The sequence below is a fragment of the Nyctereutes procyonoides genome, unplaced genomic scaffold (genome assembly GCF_905146905.1).
Source record: "Nyctereutes procyonoides isolate TBG_1078 unplaced genomic scaffold, NYPRO_anot_genome, whole genome shotgun sequence".
In the NCBI taxonomy this organism is placed as follows: Eukaryota; Metazoa; Chordata; class Mammalia; order Carnivora; family Canidae; genus Nyctereutes; species Nyctereutes procyonoides.
Genome location: NW_026575126.1, coordinates 31,568,042 through 31,583,943, shown reverse-complemented (window position 1 = coordinate 31,583,943; position 15,902 = coordinate 31,568,042). Strand labels below are relative to the sequence as shown.

The following is a 15,902-nucleotide window of genomic DNA, read 5'->3' as shown; positions in this document are numbered from 1 at the left end:
TGGGTGGTTCAGTGTTTGAGTGCCTGCCTTTGGCTCAGGGCATGATCCTGGGGTCCTGGGATAGAGTGCTGCATCAGGCTACCTCTGCCTATGCCTCTGCCTTTCTCTCTATGTTTCTCATGAATAAATAAATAAAATCTTTGTAAAAAATAAATAAATCTTTAGGTTTTCATTCTTCCAAATTGAAGACACAGTGTGCCACGGGCTTGAGATTTCCATTTCTCCACCTTCTTCAAACAGAAACATTTCTCAAGTGTTTACAAGTTTTAGAAGAAGTTTTCAGAGGTAGCCATTTCTTTGGAATAGTCCCATGCCATTAGGCCTCTGAAGCAAGGGATGAGGAAGAGAAAAAAAGCTAACACCAAGTTTCATTTGGTAGGTTTTACATTAAACATTATAAGTGGGCAGCCCGGGTAGCTCAGCAGTTTAGCGCTACCCTCAGCCCAGGGTGTGATCCTGGAGTTTGGGATCAAGTCCCACATCAGGCTCCCTGCATGGAGCCTGCTTCTCCCTCTACCTGTGTCTCTGCCTCTCTCTCTCTCTCTCTCTCTCTCTCTCTCTCTCCGTGTGTCTCTCATGAATAAATAAATAAAACCTTAAAAAAAATTATAAGCTGAATAGTATAAAAATGTGGCTTTTTTTTTTTTTGGCTCAAAAAACCTGAGTCTTGGTGTGGAAACCAGTATGTGGCTGTCTCACCACAGCTTTCTCCTTGTGGAACTATTGGGGAAGTCTGGACTGGGGAGTATGATCTGTTTACCTATCAGGTGTAAACTTCCAGGCACTCAGTTCATTTTGGATTTGTTTCAGTTTGTCTTTATTCTATTCCAGTCCACCTTTCATTTTTAGGAAAAAAAACAAGTTGACCACTGGTTCTACCATTGTTGATCTCAGTTGGGCAACGCTAGGCTGCTGGACTTGCTTGAGCTACTTGATTTGAGTAACACACTTGCATCTCTTGCTTCCTGGTTGCTGGTCATATTACAAGGATGTTTTTTTTTTTCTGAGCAGACTCTTGTTGATGCTTTAGTTTTTCTTCAGACTCCCTTAAGCCAGTTACATCATTAGAATTAAGATCTGTGTACTTGCCCTCCAGAGCCTAGACATATGCTTCACACTGTTTCACCATCTTGGAGTTAACTCATCATGTGCTATGACTTTGAAGTCTGTTGTACTCCTTGGAAACTTTTTGGGAAGAGGCTTCTCCTTGGTCATTTTGAATCCTTTCCAGAAGCAGCTGCCGCCCATTCACACTGCTAGAATTTCACTGCCCAGGCCTCCAGAATACCACACACTCCATTTTCTCTTGTCTGCAAGAACGATACCACACTCCTCCTTTTCCCTTGCCTGCACTGTCCTTTATTTGTGGTCTCACGGACATCAAATGCTGCTTGTAGTTTTCTTGTAATATTCTTGTCTGATTTTCATATCACAGTAATAGTGATCTCACAGAACGATTTGAGAAGTATAATCTATCTTTTGGAAGAGTTTGTGAAGGATTCCGATGAAGTCTTTTAAAAAATGTTTGGTGGAATTTATTAGTGAAGTCATTTGGGCTTGGATTTCTCTCTCTAGCTCTCCTCTCTGGCTCTTGGTCTCTCTCTTTTACCACCTGAAACTCTTTGCTTTTTGTAGATCTATTTAGATTATGTATGGGGCGGGATTTGAACAGCTCCAAATTAAAGCATAGTAGACTGCTGTCTTAATGAAGATTAGCAATTTCTCTTCAATAGTTGATTTTTATTTTGTTCTGTGCCTTTAACTGAATACAAGATTTTTGAAATTGTAATTGTAGTTCTTTTAACATATTTTTGTGTTTTAGAGAGAATTCACACATTTCTTCACTCCGCCATTACAGAAGGTGATCTGGACCAGAGGAAAGCTGGTTCTGTCTTGTGGTTATTGTGAAGGTAGAAAAATTTGAGCCAGTAATATTTTAGGAAGAATCTTTATAATATAAGAATATGATATTTTAGAAATATCTAATAATCAATGCAAAGATAAAATATATAATATTGATTTTATCACAATCTAATTATTGTAAATGGAGACAACAATTAGATAAACAGTTATGGATAGACGATAAAACTCCTCTTTGTAAGATATTAAAATGGGTCACAAACATTTGACTACCTGAACTATTTCATTAAATATCTGAAGTTACCGTATGACTTACAGGTAAACTCCAACTTATCCTAAGGCTGAGGGCATCAGCTTTCTAAGGCAGATGATTAATTAATGCAGCTTTTGATTCCAAGTTTAATAATTTATTTGCCTATCAATGCCACTATAAAATCCCTGAAGCTCTTTACAAAATTTGCAATGAGATAGAGTTAGCAGGTGCTACTAAGAGAATATACAAGTTTCCTTAACAAAATGCCAGAAGTTGATTGTCGACCAACTGGGGAAGACCTATGAGATCCTTCCAGTGTACACAAAAGGAATGAATCCATAATTAAATTACAGTTAATCACAGATGGTTATTTTACAGCAGGTGCTCAACTTTGAAATCGTAGCTCTGGACTATTTTTGTTCCAACATGGTGCTCAATCCCTGTTGGTTATCTGGCAATATTTTGTGGTTAGGAAAATGTTTAGATATGGTGGAAATTTTATTTTATCTTTTCCATAAATATATAAAATATTATTTCATATAATCTTTCATGTAAGTTTTATGAGCATATACAATGTTGTTTTGATATTTTTTAAAAAACACTGAAAAATATAATTTATTTATTAGATTCATAAACCTCCTTGATTCAGAAACAATAGTCATTCAAAGGTATTGGTAGGATTATGTGAAATAGCAACAAAATTTTTAATATTCAAATTTTCTCAAGTTTAAAAAAATAATATTATATAGTCAACAACACATTCAATGACAAAATATAGGTTTATTCTTATCACATTTCTCTTTCAAACAAGTTAACAAAATAAGCAAAATACAATATAACATTGAATCATTTGTCATTAACTATCATAATGTACGAAGGGAAAGAATGGGATAGATCATTTTTTCTATGTTTAAAATTAACACTAACATGCTGTAAATAATAACGTTGCTCAGCAAAACAGATCCTTCTTCTGAATATCATAAATATAAAGCTGATCTGAATGCATCTGTTTCAGGGTCTAATTATTAAAGATCTATTAAATGCAAGATGCTTAACTAAATACAAGTTGTAGTTGCATTTTCAGATTTGGGATTTCATTATGGACCTATTAATTTTTGACATTCTTATAAGTAGCCACTAATTACCCATTTCTTCCATCTCTCTCTCTCTCTCTGTTCCTTTCCTAATTCTTGGTTTGGAAAGAGGAGCTGAATACTCCTGTTCCTAATTGCTTTGGCATTGCTTTCTGGCAATATTGCTTTCAATCTGTTATTTTCTGTAATGATCCAAATAGGTATTTCTGTCTCTCTCTCTCTCACTCTCCCACTCTCTTTCTCTCTCTCTCTCTCTCACACACACACACGCATATACACTCACACACACACACACACAAGTAAAGAAAGACATCTACAGCATCTCACTGTAGGAGAATAAGCCTTCTGCAGATTTTTGGAAGGACACTGGAATAGCTCTTTCTAGGTGAGAAACATGGAATGATAAAAGCAGTGTAGTGTAAGATCTGCGAACACCATCACCACCTGTGGGACTTTGGTCAGATTGAGTCAAATAAACAGAAACAAAGGAATCATGTCTTTCATCAAAACATATCATTCAGAAACCTGAGATAAATTAAAATATTCACAGAATCAAAATAAAAACATTTCAAATAAAGACTCTGGCAAAGAAAAAAAAAAAAGTTCAACACCTGTGTCAGAGTCTGACCTCTGACTTCCTTTCCCAAAGAAAATACTCTTGACTAACTAAACGGAACCATGAGCACACCATTATATATACCATTTTTTCTTACTTCTCTTGCCACTTAACAATACATGTGCTTTCCTTCTTCCTGTAATGACTTTCCCCTACTTTTACCTACAACTGCATGTCTTTCTCAGTTTTTTCTACCCCCAATTCAAGTCAGTAATACCTCTAATACATAAATTACACAGTCACAAGTTGTATCAAGGAAATATTCCCAGATGATACCTATTCAAGATTTAATCATATGATGTTCCTGTGTTGTTTTTAAAACACTCAATATTTGTGCCAAAATGACATTTCTGGTCTGTCTTGAAATTTTCTTCTTTTCCATCAACTGTGTGCTCCTAATTTAGGGAGCGATTACATCATATCCTTAGTAACCCAGCATGGTGCCTGTCGCATAGGTACTGGTACTGAATAACTTTTTTTTTTATAATGAGTAAATATGTTATGCTAAATAGTAACAGTTTTGTGGCTTTAAATATTTTCTTTCTCAATTGCTTTCTACTCTTACCCATAGAAAAGAAATACAAAGTAAGAACATTGCTAGTAAAATAACTACTAATTTGAAAAACTAGAGACCTTTAATATATTTTTAATATGTAGTAGTTACCAGCTGTGTTGCCAATACAGAAGATGTGATTTTCCTTTTTTAATCAGAGAAAACTATGGCTATTGCTGTGTCGAATCTCTGACTGTTATATGGAAATAAAAATATAATGCACATACACATTCAAACTGGATCCAAAGGTTGAGAAAAGAATAGCTTATCTAACCCATATCTAATGGTTAGTTTATTGCTTATGTCATTTCAAAAGCTATTTAGAATGGGCATTTATCATCTTTATTATAAATCTACCTGCTAGAATTATTTGTCTGATGTGTACATTTTATAGTGTAGGTTTTAACAATAAAAGGCACTTCTGGAGATTCAGTGTACAAAACAGTCCCCATACCTGAGTCAATCCCATACCTCAAATAAATCTTCTATAAAACCAGGTAGATATAACGGGGTCTAATATCACCAATTTCACATTATCTACATTTTAACAACCCCTCAGTAAGTAGCATGCTTTGAAGACAAAGATTATATTTCCTAAAAAGCTACCATGGCAACTGATTTCCTATTAGTCAAAATTATATTTATATTTATTTATTAAGTATGTTTTCTATGGAATGCCAGCTTTTAAAAATTACAACCTTATAGGTCATCATGATATCTAAGCTATAAGCAGATCTACCCATATATTCTCACTGACAAAATTATTGAGGTATAAATTAGTGAAATGCTTTGACTATATTTTGTAAAATGTTATGGAAATAGTCAAATGTATATTTCAAATTTACTCATTATAAATTACATTCTATATTTTTAATAAAAATTTCTATGCTTTATATAATAGAAACAAACCCATAAAATGCTTAGATAGAACTCTTGTCCTCTGGTGTTTTCATGTGATCAAGTGCTCTAGCATTCTAATCTACAGAACACAGATGATTACTAAGTTAAATCCAAGTGATCAATTTAATGAGATTTTAAATGCTAATATTTTGGACACAATTGATGACATATAGGTCCTAATAAAGAAGGTAGCCTATAGAATATAGTTAATGGCATTATAATAACATTGCACGATGGCAGGTGGTAACTACACTTTTGAGAATAGCATAACTTATAAACTTGTTGAATCGCTATGTTGTACACCTGAAACTAATGTAACATGTGTCAACTATACTCAGATTTTTTTAAAAGTTGTAAGTGTACTTAAAGTGTGTATACTCACTTTTTTACATAAGAAAAAATAAACATCTTGAGTTACAATGTCTCAATCCTTGATCCTCCTTTACAGAAAACCTTAAGTATATGGAGAAATTCTTCACTTGTGTATTAATGAAAAGTTCACAAACTGATGCTCCAATGGACAAATGTTACATTGTGATCTTTTAATTAAAGGAATTGCACCAATACTAAAGAATTATAAAATTAACAGAAATGTGTAAATTATGTTTTTTTCTTAAGAAGTCTTCTTGTTTTCAAATTTTTTTCTTGAGGTCTCTTTGAATGATTATCTGTTTTCTGGTTTACATAACTTATTCTCCTGGTGCTAAGAGTGACTATTATTGGTCATTTATGACAGCTCTTTCCCTGATGTATATCTTAGAAAAAACACTATTCGTATCACTATTAAAAATTGGAAAACAGAAAATAATCTGAGAAGTCTGAAGTTTTTTGTAATTTGTACAAAAATATTTCTTTAGGTAAAAAAATGAAAGAATCTATTATTTTGGAAAATGTTAAGTGAGCTACCTGGGGGTATGGGTAAGATGATGAGAAATGAAAAGTTCATCTCATTTCTTGCATATGCCACAACAAAATTAGATGGAAAGTTGTTTGTCAGAGAAAAAAGTGTTGGGATACAAATGAATCATAATAAAATTATAATAAGACTATATTCAACGAAAAACACAGTGAGATCTGTTGAACATCAGACAGGATTGGAAAGTGTAATCTCAAGAAAATCTTATAATCAACTGGAAAAAAATGTTAGAAATAAAGACAGAGAGCTGATATCTCCATAGTTTGGACAACAGAGATATTACATAGATATTTATGTATCTTAAGAGGCAAAAAAAAAAAGAACAGAAAATTTAAACGATGTAATGAAAAAGAAAATCTCTGCACAGATCTGTTTATGAAAAACAAAACACAAAATAAAGTTGTCATTATATGTGTATGTGAATTAGTATTAAAGTTGTTTTGATAGAAAATATATAAGAAAATTAGTTATGGGTAATAGAAAGTGATATGCTAAGAACATGAAAACACATACACATTATAATCTTTAAAAGTGATTATCAATAACATACTGCTCATCCCAGTTAGAAAACTGGATATGTGAGAGGTCGAAAAACTGTAAGTTGGCTGCTTTCTTCATTAACAAAGCTGACATGCAGAAAGTGATTCTGACTAGGAAGGGAAATATAATATTTGAAATAATTTCTGAGTATCTCAGCACTTGCCAGGAAATCAGGCATTTTCAGTTTATTTATCTTATCATCAAAAATAGATTAAACTCCTATTTTGTACCAGAAACTGCTCTAAATTTGGGGGGTACAAAGGTGCCTGGGTGGCTCAATCAGTTACGCATCTGCCTCCAGCTCAGGTCATGATCCTGGAGTCTGGGATCAAGCCCCTCTTTGGACTCCCTGTCAGCAGAGAGCCTGCTTTTTCCTCTCTCTCTGCCCCTCCCTCCCCCAGCTCCTGCTCACTCTCTTTCACTCTCTTTCTGTTATGCTGATGAAAATAAACCAGTCAGTCACAAGGATGAAAAGGATGGTGCAGAGCAGGGATTAACAGAGCAATGATACCTTCTGTGACTTGAAGGTCATGGGTACATTGCATAAGTAGAGAGTCTGGCCTAAAATACAATCAGAGGGCTGTGCATCCTAACAGAAACAAAGGCAATGCATATCTTACATGTAAAGATTCACAGAAATTTCTTTTAAAAAATATATTATTTATTTATTTATTCATAAGAGACACACAAAGATTGGCAAGAGACAGAGGCAGAGGGAGAAGCAGGTAGAGGGGAGCCTGATGTGGGACTCCATCCCAGGACTCCAGGATCATGACCTGAGCTGACCACTGAGCAACCCAGGTGCCCCCAGAAACAGCTTTTAGAGCCCTACCTCACATTGATGTGGCTCATCACTACTGATATTTCAAATTTCTGAGAGAGTCTTGGTGGCTGTAAGGTCATATAATTCTAACATGGCTCCCCACACTATTTTCCATACATAGTTACACCTTGATTTTAATTAAAGTTCATGTATGTCGTATAAATGCTTGAAAATAACTTCTGTTTCAACTAAAATGCTGGAGGAAAATAAAAATTTATGTAGCTGCCAAAAGCAAAAATAAAGAGAAGGGAAACATTAAGTAAAAAAAAAATGAGATTATAAATGCGAGAATAAATCAATTAGGAAATACATGTAAATGAGACCAACATGCCTATTTAAAAATGCCTTATTGAGTAAAAATTATTCCTGAAGTCAAATATATAATAAATTTTTCTAAAATAAATGCAATTTTTTTTTATAAATGCAAATTTAAATAAAATATGGTCAAATATCTACTAAACTAATACATTAAAAATGTTTATCTTAGAAATACTTTGTTTGCAATAGAAGAATCCACTCAAATCAGCTTTAAAAAGAGATATGGAGGGGCACCTAGTGGCTCAGTCAGTTGAGGGATGACTCTTGATTTCAGCTCAGATGATGATCTCAGGGTTGTGAAATTGAGCCCTGCATCCAGGCTCCCAGTCCAATGTGGAGCCTCCTTAGGATTTTCTCTCTCTCCCTCTCCCACTGCTTCTACCCCCACCACAGGGTGTGCTCTCCCTAAAAATAATAATAATAATAAAAAAATAAAAAAAATAAAGATTATAAAGAAATTGCACTGATATAATGCTCTGTTATTAATTTTAAATATATATATAGAAATATATTTAAACTAATCCTTTGGAAAATAAAATTTCTGGGTTGCCTGGGTGGCTCAGTGGTTGAGCATCTGCCTTCAGCTCAGGTTGTAATCCTGGAGTCCCAGGATCGAGTCCCACATTGGGCTCCCTGCATGGAGCCTCCTTCTCCTTCTGCCTATGTTTCTGCCTCTCTCTGTGTCTCTCATAAATAAATACATAAAATCTTTAAAAAACTTTTTTTAAGAAAATTGCTAAAAAGTAATAAAGAAAAAAGAGGTCAAATTATGCATGAAAAATGTATATCATCGCAGAAAGAAAATTGAAGTAATTAAAAGATAATAGATTCATAAAAAATACATGGTGACAATTTGGAAATCAATAAAAAGAGTTTTTTAGAGATTTAATTTTTTTATTTATTCAGAAAGGTATAGAATTAATATGATTATACCTTATTTGCACACTGAATTTTATGTATGTACTGAAATTCAACAAAACAAACCTAAGCGAATGAGACGACATAACATATTCTATATGAAGATACACATTTTTTGCTAATAAGCTATAGCTTCAACACAGTTCTAATAAAAATATGATAAAATTTTAATTCCAACTTATATCTTTTGGGCTGGGGTTTTTGGAATCTGAATAAAAATATTTTAAGTTCCAGAAAAATAAACATGTGACAATGCTCAGATAAATGTTTCCCCTTCAATTTAGTATATCCTTAGTACTTTTTTTCATTTTTTTTCTTAGCAAGAGAGAGAGCATGCATACATGCATGGGGTGAGGGTGGGGTGGGGAGATGGGGTCTGGGGGATGGATGAGGGCAGAGGGAGAGGAATAATCTTAAGTGGGGGTCCATGCTCAGCCTGGAGCCTGACTTGGGCTCGATCTCACTACTCTGAGATCATGACCTGAGCCAAAATCAAGAGTTGGACCCTTAACAAACTGAACACTAAGGTGCTCCTATACTTAGCTTTTTTTTTTTTTTTAATGAACTGGATAAACCTGAGGAATTAAACATACTTCCTACTCTTAAAGAGCCTAAAATCAGATCTCTACACGAAACCCTATTTAATAGTATTATATAAAATGTTTATTATAGTCAATTACTGTTTAATGTTTTGTAGAAACTAAATGCACTGGAAAAGAATAATTAATCATTTAATGATTTGTGGTAACAGGAAATACAAATTTAGATTTTCACACACTATGTAAAATATTTAACTGTAAAACCAGAAAATACAGAAATATTGAAAGAAAGTATATATCTATTTAATTATGACCCTAATAAAAAAGATTTTAAAAATAGCTACATCCAAATGAAAAAGAAAATTGAAAATGTCACAATAAATTTAGAAGGCAAAGGCAAATATTTTGTCATGGGTTAACTTCTATAAAATTATTTTTATTTATTTATTTTTTTACCTCTATAATATTTAAATAAACTATACAAAAGAAAGAGGAAGAAGCTGTGTAACTTGAAAAGAAAATAAAGCAAACAATTAGAATTTTGCTAAAGATGAAATATAAACAGCTGACAAGTAAAACCATTCTTCAACTTCATTCTGTGTGATAGAAATAATAGTTATAAAAGATTGAAGAACCTACAAACAATTCACTTCTCAAGATTTACTATCGCTTTCCCATTGATTATGTCAAGAGATCATATAGCTGCATCCCTGAGCCCTGTTGTCTTGCTTCCGCAAAACTGCTTTCCAGGGTTTTGCTTTCATATTTTCAGCTTGTTGAGATACTCTGCAAAAGATAGCTTTATGAAAGCCAAAGAAGGATGCCATTAGAGACTATCAAAGAGTTTCGACAGAAGATTTTTTTTTTAAGACTATTTATTTATTCATGAGAGACACACAGATAGAAAGGCAGAGACACAGGCAGAGGGAGAAACAGGCTCCAAGCAGGGAGCCCGATGTGGGACTCGATCCCGGGTCTCCAAGATCACTCCCTGGGCTGAAGTCGATGCTAAACCACTGAGCCACCTGGGCTGCCCTCAACAGATTCTTAACAAGAGATTAACGTTGTAATTGAAAGGAGCTAGATTGCCTAAGCTTGTGTCCACCTGGAACATCGCTACATGACCAAACTGGGCATAAAGGTCTTTGCAGATGTAGTTAAGGTGAGGGTCTCAAGATGAGCACATATAGGACTTAGTCCTAAACCCAGTGACTGTGTGTCCTTATGAGAGGAAGAAGAGGGAGGTTACAGGTAAAGAGACACAGAAGGGAAGGTCATGTGAAGATGGGGCATATATCGGAGGGCAGCCACTAGCCCAGGAAGGCCAAAAATTTACAGCAGACATCAGACTCTGGGAGAGAGGCATGAAATAGAGTCCCCCTTAGAACTTCCTACCCCTTGATTTCAGACCTCAGGCTTCCACAACTATGGGACAGTACATTTCAGTTGCTCTGTAGCCACTCAATTTATGATAATTTGTTATGAAAGCCTGAGGAAAAAAAAATATAGTACCTTTGGCATAATAAATCTCTTATTCTCTCTCCGACTCATTGTCTTCATTTTTAAATGGTGATAATTATAATATTACCATCACATTTTTATAAGTATTAGAAAATATTCTAATACTTATAAAATAAGTAATAATATTCTAATATATTCTAATATAGAATAATAATATTCTAATATTCTAATACTGCTCTCAGAACAGTATCTAGCACAGTCTAAGCACTCAAAAAGTGGTGGCTATAATTTTTATTATGGGAGGTGACTTTTTAGGGAATGCTTGGAGCAGCAAGATCTTGGGTTATCTTGGCAGACTGTCCCGATTATCTTGGCTAGACTCCCCGTCCAGATGTGTAGGGGAAATAGGTCTGGAAGGAAGGTCACTACCTGCCATGTGTAATGTGTAGTCACCTAATTTAAGAATGCAGTATGAGGAGAGCAGAATTTGGAATTTATATTCACAGATTGGAATATCAAAAGGACCACCATGCTCCACAGTTTCTGTATCTCAGGAAGTACTCCTCATTCTGTTACTTTTCTGTGGTATTAAGACTGCATTGTTCCCCATGCAGTATGTTAATGAACAGGGAGGAATTGCACATGGGTCTATGGTGATATTTTGTAGTTAAGCTTTCTCTCTGATGGTCAGTTGTTTTGCTTGGTAATTGTCTCTTCTCCTAGTCATCCAAGGTAACCACTCTCCCAGGGCTAGTGAGGAAGACCAAAGTCTTTCACCTAATCAAGGATTACAATTTTGCCAGCATTACCTGAGCTGACCCATTCTAAATGCGTGGGGGCACTTGGAGCAGTCTGTTCCTGAGGCAGGCAAAAAGGCGGTGTATTGTCTCAAGAGAATTATTTTAAATAGCAATGAAACTACTGAAAATTGGTCAACTTTGATTACCACAGTACTGACAATGTTAAGCAAACTCAGTGATGAAATAAATACTCCACCTGGAGAGTTGCTTCCATAACTCCCCAGTGACATGCCATTACCAAAGCTCCGGGGATAGATTGTGGGATGATCTCTTGATTTTTTAAAAAATAATTATTTATTTGAAGTTCTTGTTTTACTTATGGAGAAGTATCTCCTTTTAAAGTGATAAGCACTTAAGTCAGTCATACCTTTTACTCCAAAGAGACTGCTGCTCATCCCTCTGGAAGTTTTCTCTTCTGTGAATTTTGTTTTACTGCAAGTTAACCTACTCTTGCCATCTAGCCATTTAGAGATCCAACTTTCCACCAATTCAAGTGTCCTTCAACTCCCCTGGAAGTTTCAGTGTCCTGCACACAAAGACTTATACTTTGCATCCTTGAGAATCATGAGACTTTTTCATTTCCGGTTTAGCACTTATTTCAGTACGGGGTACACTTCAGAGATCATTACAAGTTCCTCAGATGAGAAAAATTACAGATTTTTAGAAATTCAATTCATGCTACTTTTCTTAGTTGGAATTCTAATTTTCAAGTAATCCCAGAATTTAAAGAAAAAGCATCTCTCTCTACATTCCTAAAAATATTAAGATATAAGCATATGATTATTTAAAATGCAAAAAAAAAAAAGTAGAACTATCTATCTCTGAGATTAAGCCGAAAGCTAGAATCTGTTCTCCTATCCCTTAGAAAAATGCCAGTATTCTTCAACTGCAAGTGACAGAAGCTCAACTGTCCAACTAGTGTAAGCCAAATGAAGAATCCCTGAACCACACACCTGGGCAATCCAAAGAATGAAGTTGAGTTCAAGAAGCTGAGCTACATGTAGAGAAAAACAAGCATACTAACAACTACGCTGTTCGAGCTCTGTCTTTTCATCTCTGACCTTTACTCTCTCATGTGCTGGCAACTTTCGTAGAAAGATCTTCCTCTGTGGTAGAAAATATGTCCACCAGTTGAACTAGGCTTAGCCATCCTTGCAGGTAGTCATTTCAAGGTAAAGGTGGCATCTCTCTCCAATACGTAGCAAATTTCCCAGACAGAGTAGTGATTTCTCATCCTTAAGTCATGTGTCCATTGCTGAAGAAAAAAATCATTGTTAAAAGATAGAAATTTAATTGGTAATCTAAGTCACAGGTCTACTCATGTGGCAGGTGAGGGGGCATTATAATAATACCAAACCTATTAAATTGGAGCTGTCCACTACCAATCAAAAATGCTCTTTTCTCTTTCATCTTTTACAAATAGCTTCCTGTTCTTTTTCTTGATAACATTTACCAGTTTCTAGGCATATAACTCTTAGTTTGCTTTCTCATATTGCCTCCCTTCCTGACTATACTGCAGTCTTAAAAATGACAGCAATCATATTTGTGTCCACCAATCTACCTGGTGCCCTGCAGGATATCTTATGTATGAAAGGTTCTAATAAATAATATTACAAAGTGAACCATAGCTAGAGTGGTGTTTCTTACCTTGGCGAAAATTATCATTATCTATATGAATTTATTTTTTTGTTTTTGACCATTCAGTACACATTCTGAAACTCCTGCCCACACCTGCTAAATCAGAATCTCAGTCCTTTCTCTGTTTTGGGAAGAGCCCACCTTCATCCACTGATTCTAATGTTATATATAGCTATGCCAATTTACTTGTCTGTATTAACTGAATTATTGTTTTCCATTGGGGATCTTAAAGTGACTGTGGACTAATAACATTATTCAATTTAATTTAAATATATAAATATAAATGTACCAAAGAAAAATTTCAAATTCTTCTTTGGCTGTTTCAGGAGCCAAGTTACTAGGGTGACTCTCTTGAGTCATAAGATAATAAAGAACCGTGGTTCTTTTTTGCTCATAACATCCTGGCAGTTAATATTGACTATACATCCTTCCCTGTGCATGGGAAATTAAAGCACTCCCTGTGGAACCCTGACTCTAAGAGGTATATTTTGGAAGCGCTCCTATGGTGTCATATTAAATACTTTTTCCAAGTTCCTCTGAATTGCTTTCATTCCCGTTCGTATCATGTTCCACATAAATACAGTGACCATATCATTTATCTTCTGAACCGGGATACATTTGAGAAAGAAAGGGAGCAGTACTGTACTTTTGTAGCAGACATACCCCAGGACTGTCCCAGGTCACCCTATACATAACAAAGAAGCAGGGAGAGAGGCATCGCATGATTATATAATGTTTAGGGATTGGCTTTAGCTTTTGTTGGTCCATGACTTCCAATATACAAAACTACTGCTATTCAACATAGTATTGGAAGTCCTAGCCTCAGCAATCAGACAACAAAAAGACATTAAAGGCATTCAAATTGGCAAAGAAGAAGTCAAACTCTCCCTCTTCGCCGATGACATGATACTCTACATAGAAAACCCAAAAGCCTCCACCCCAAGATTGCTAGAACTCATACAGCAATTTGGTAGCGTGGCAGGATACAAAATCAATGCCCAGAAATCAATGGCATTCCTATACACTAACAATGAGACTGAAGAAAGAGAAATTAAGGAGTCAATCCCATTTACAATTGCACCCAAAAGCATAAGATACCTAGGAATAAACCTAACCAAAGAGGTAAAGGTTCTATACCCTAAAAACTATAGAGCACTTCTGAAAGAAATTGAGGAAGACACAAAGAGATGGAAAAATATTCCATGCTCATGGATTGGCAGAATTAATATTGTGAAAATGTCAATGCTACCCAGGGCAATTTACACATTCAATGCAATCCCTATCAAAATACCATGGACTTTCTTCAGAGACTTAGAACAAATTATTTTAAGATTTGTGTGGAATCAGAAAAGACCCCGAATAGCCAGGGGAATTTTAAAAAAGAAAACCATAGCTGGGGGCATCACAATGCCAGATTTCAGGTTGTACTACAAAGCTGTGGTCATCAAGACAGTGTGGTACTGGCACAAAAACAGACACATAGACCAATGGAACAGAACAGAGAACCCAGAAGTGGACCCTGAACTTTATGGTCAACTAATATTCGACAAAGGAGGAAAGACGATCCACTGGAAGAAAGACAGTCTCTTCAATAAATGGTGCTGGGAAAATTGGTCATCCACATGCAGAAGAATGAAACTAGACCACTCTCTTGCACCATACACAAGGATAAGCTCAAAATGGATGAAAGATTTAAATGTGAGACAAGACTCCATCAAAATCCTAGAAGAGAACACAGGCAACACCCTTTTTGAACTTGGCCACAGTAACTTCTTGCAAGATACATCCACGAAAGCAAAAGAAACAAAAGCGAAAATGAACTATTGGAACTTCATCAAGATAAGAAGCTTTTGCACAGCAAAGGATACAGTCAACAAAACTCAAAGACAACCTACAGAATGGGAGAAGATATTTGCAAATAACATATCAGATAAAGGGCTAGTTTCCAAAATCTATAAAGAACTTCTTAAACTGAACACCCAAGAAACAAAACTGACACTTCCCATTACAAATTCAAGATGTACTTTTCATTATTCCAAATCACTTATAAGTATCAGAGAAACTGTTCTTCTTAGAGGCATGGAGAAGGGAAGAGAAAAAATTGTATTTTAAGATGCTTTATTGGAAAAAGCAGAAGAAAAAAATCTAAAATATTTTGAAATGTCTATCATGAGAATCTAGCCAATTATATCCATAATTTCAGATCCCTAGCAGAGACGGAGGGGAAGCAGGGAGGAACAGATTAAAGACGGTTGTTGTGTATTTCATTTCACTCAAAATCTGTATGAAAATAAATCTCCGGGGGGATCCCTGGGTGGCGCAGCGGTTTGGCGCCTGCCTTTGGCCCAGGGCGCGATCCTGGAGACCCGGGATCGAATCCCACGTCGGGCTCCCGGTGCATGGAGCCTGCTTCTCCCTCTGCCTGTGTCTCTGCCTCTCTCTCTCTCTGTGTGACTATCATAAATAAATAAAAAATTAAAAAAAAAAAAGAAAAGAAATCTCTAAAACTCAAAATACTATCAGTGCTACGTAAATCAACTCATGAATAAACCTCCATATTTAACTGATGCTAGATATATAAATCACCTAAATGAAATTTAACTGTTCTAATGGCTCCATCTTCCAAATAATGTATATGTTTATGATAAATATTAGGTTTTAATAAATTCCTTA

At 35.2% G+C, this 15,902-nt stretch overlaps 1 pseudogene; it reads right to left on the bottom strand.

Annotated features, from left to right (window-relative positions):
* Positions 1–266: 266 nt before the first annotated feature.
* Positions 267–1,215, bottom strand: LOC129520149 (pre-mRNA-splicing regulator WTAP-like; annotated as a pseudogene).
* Between the last annotated feature and the right edge of the window lie 14,687 nt (positions 1,216–15,902).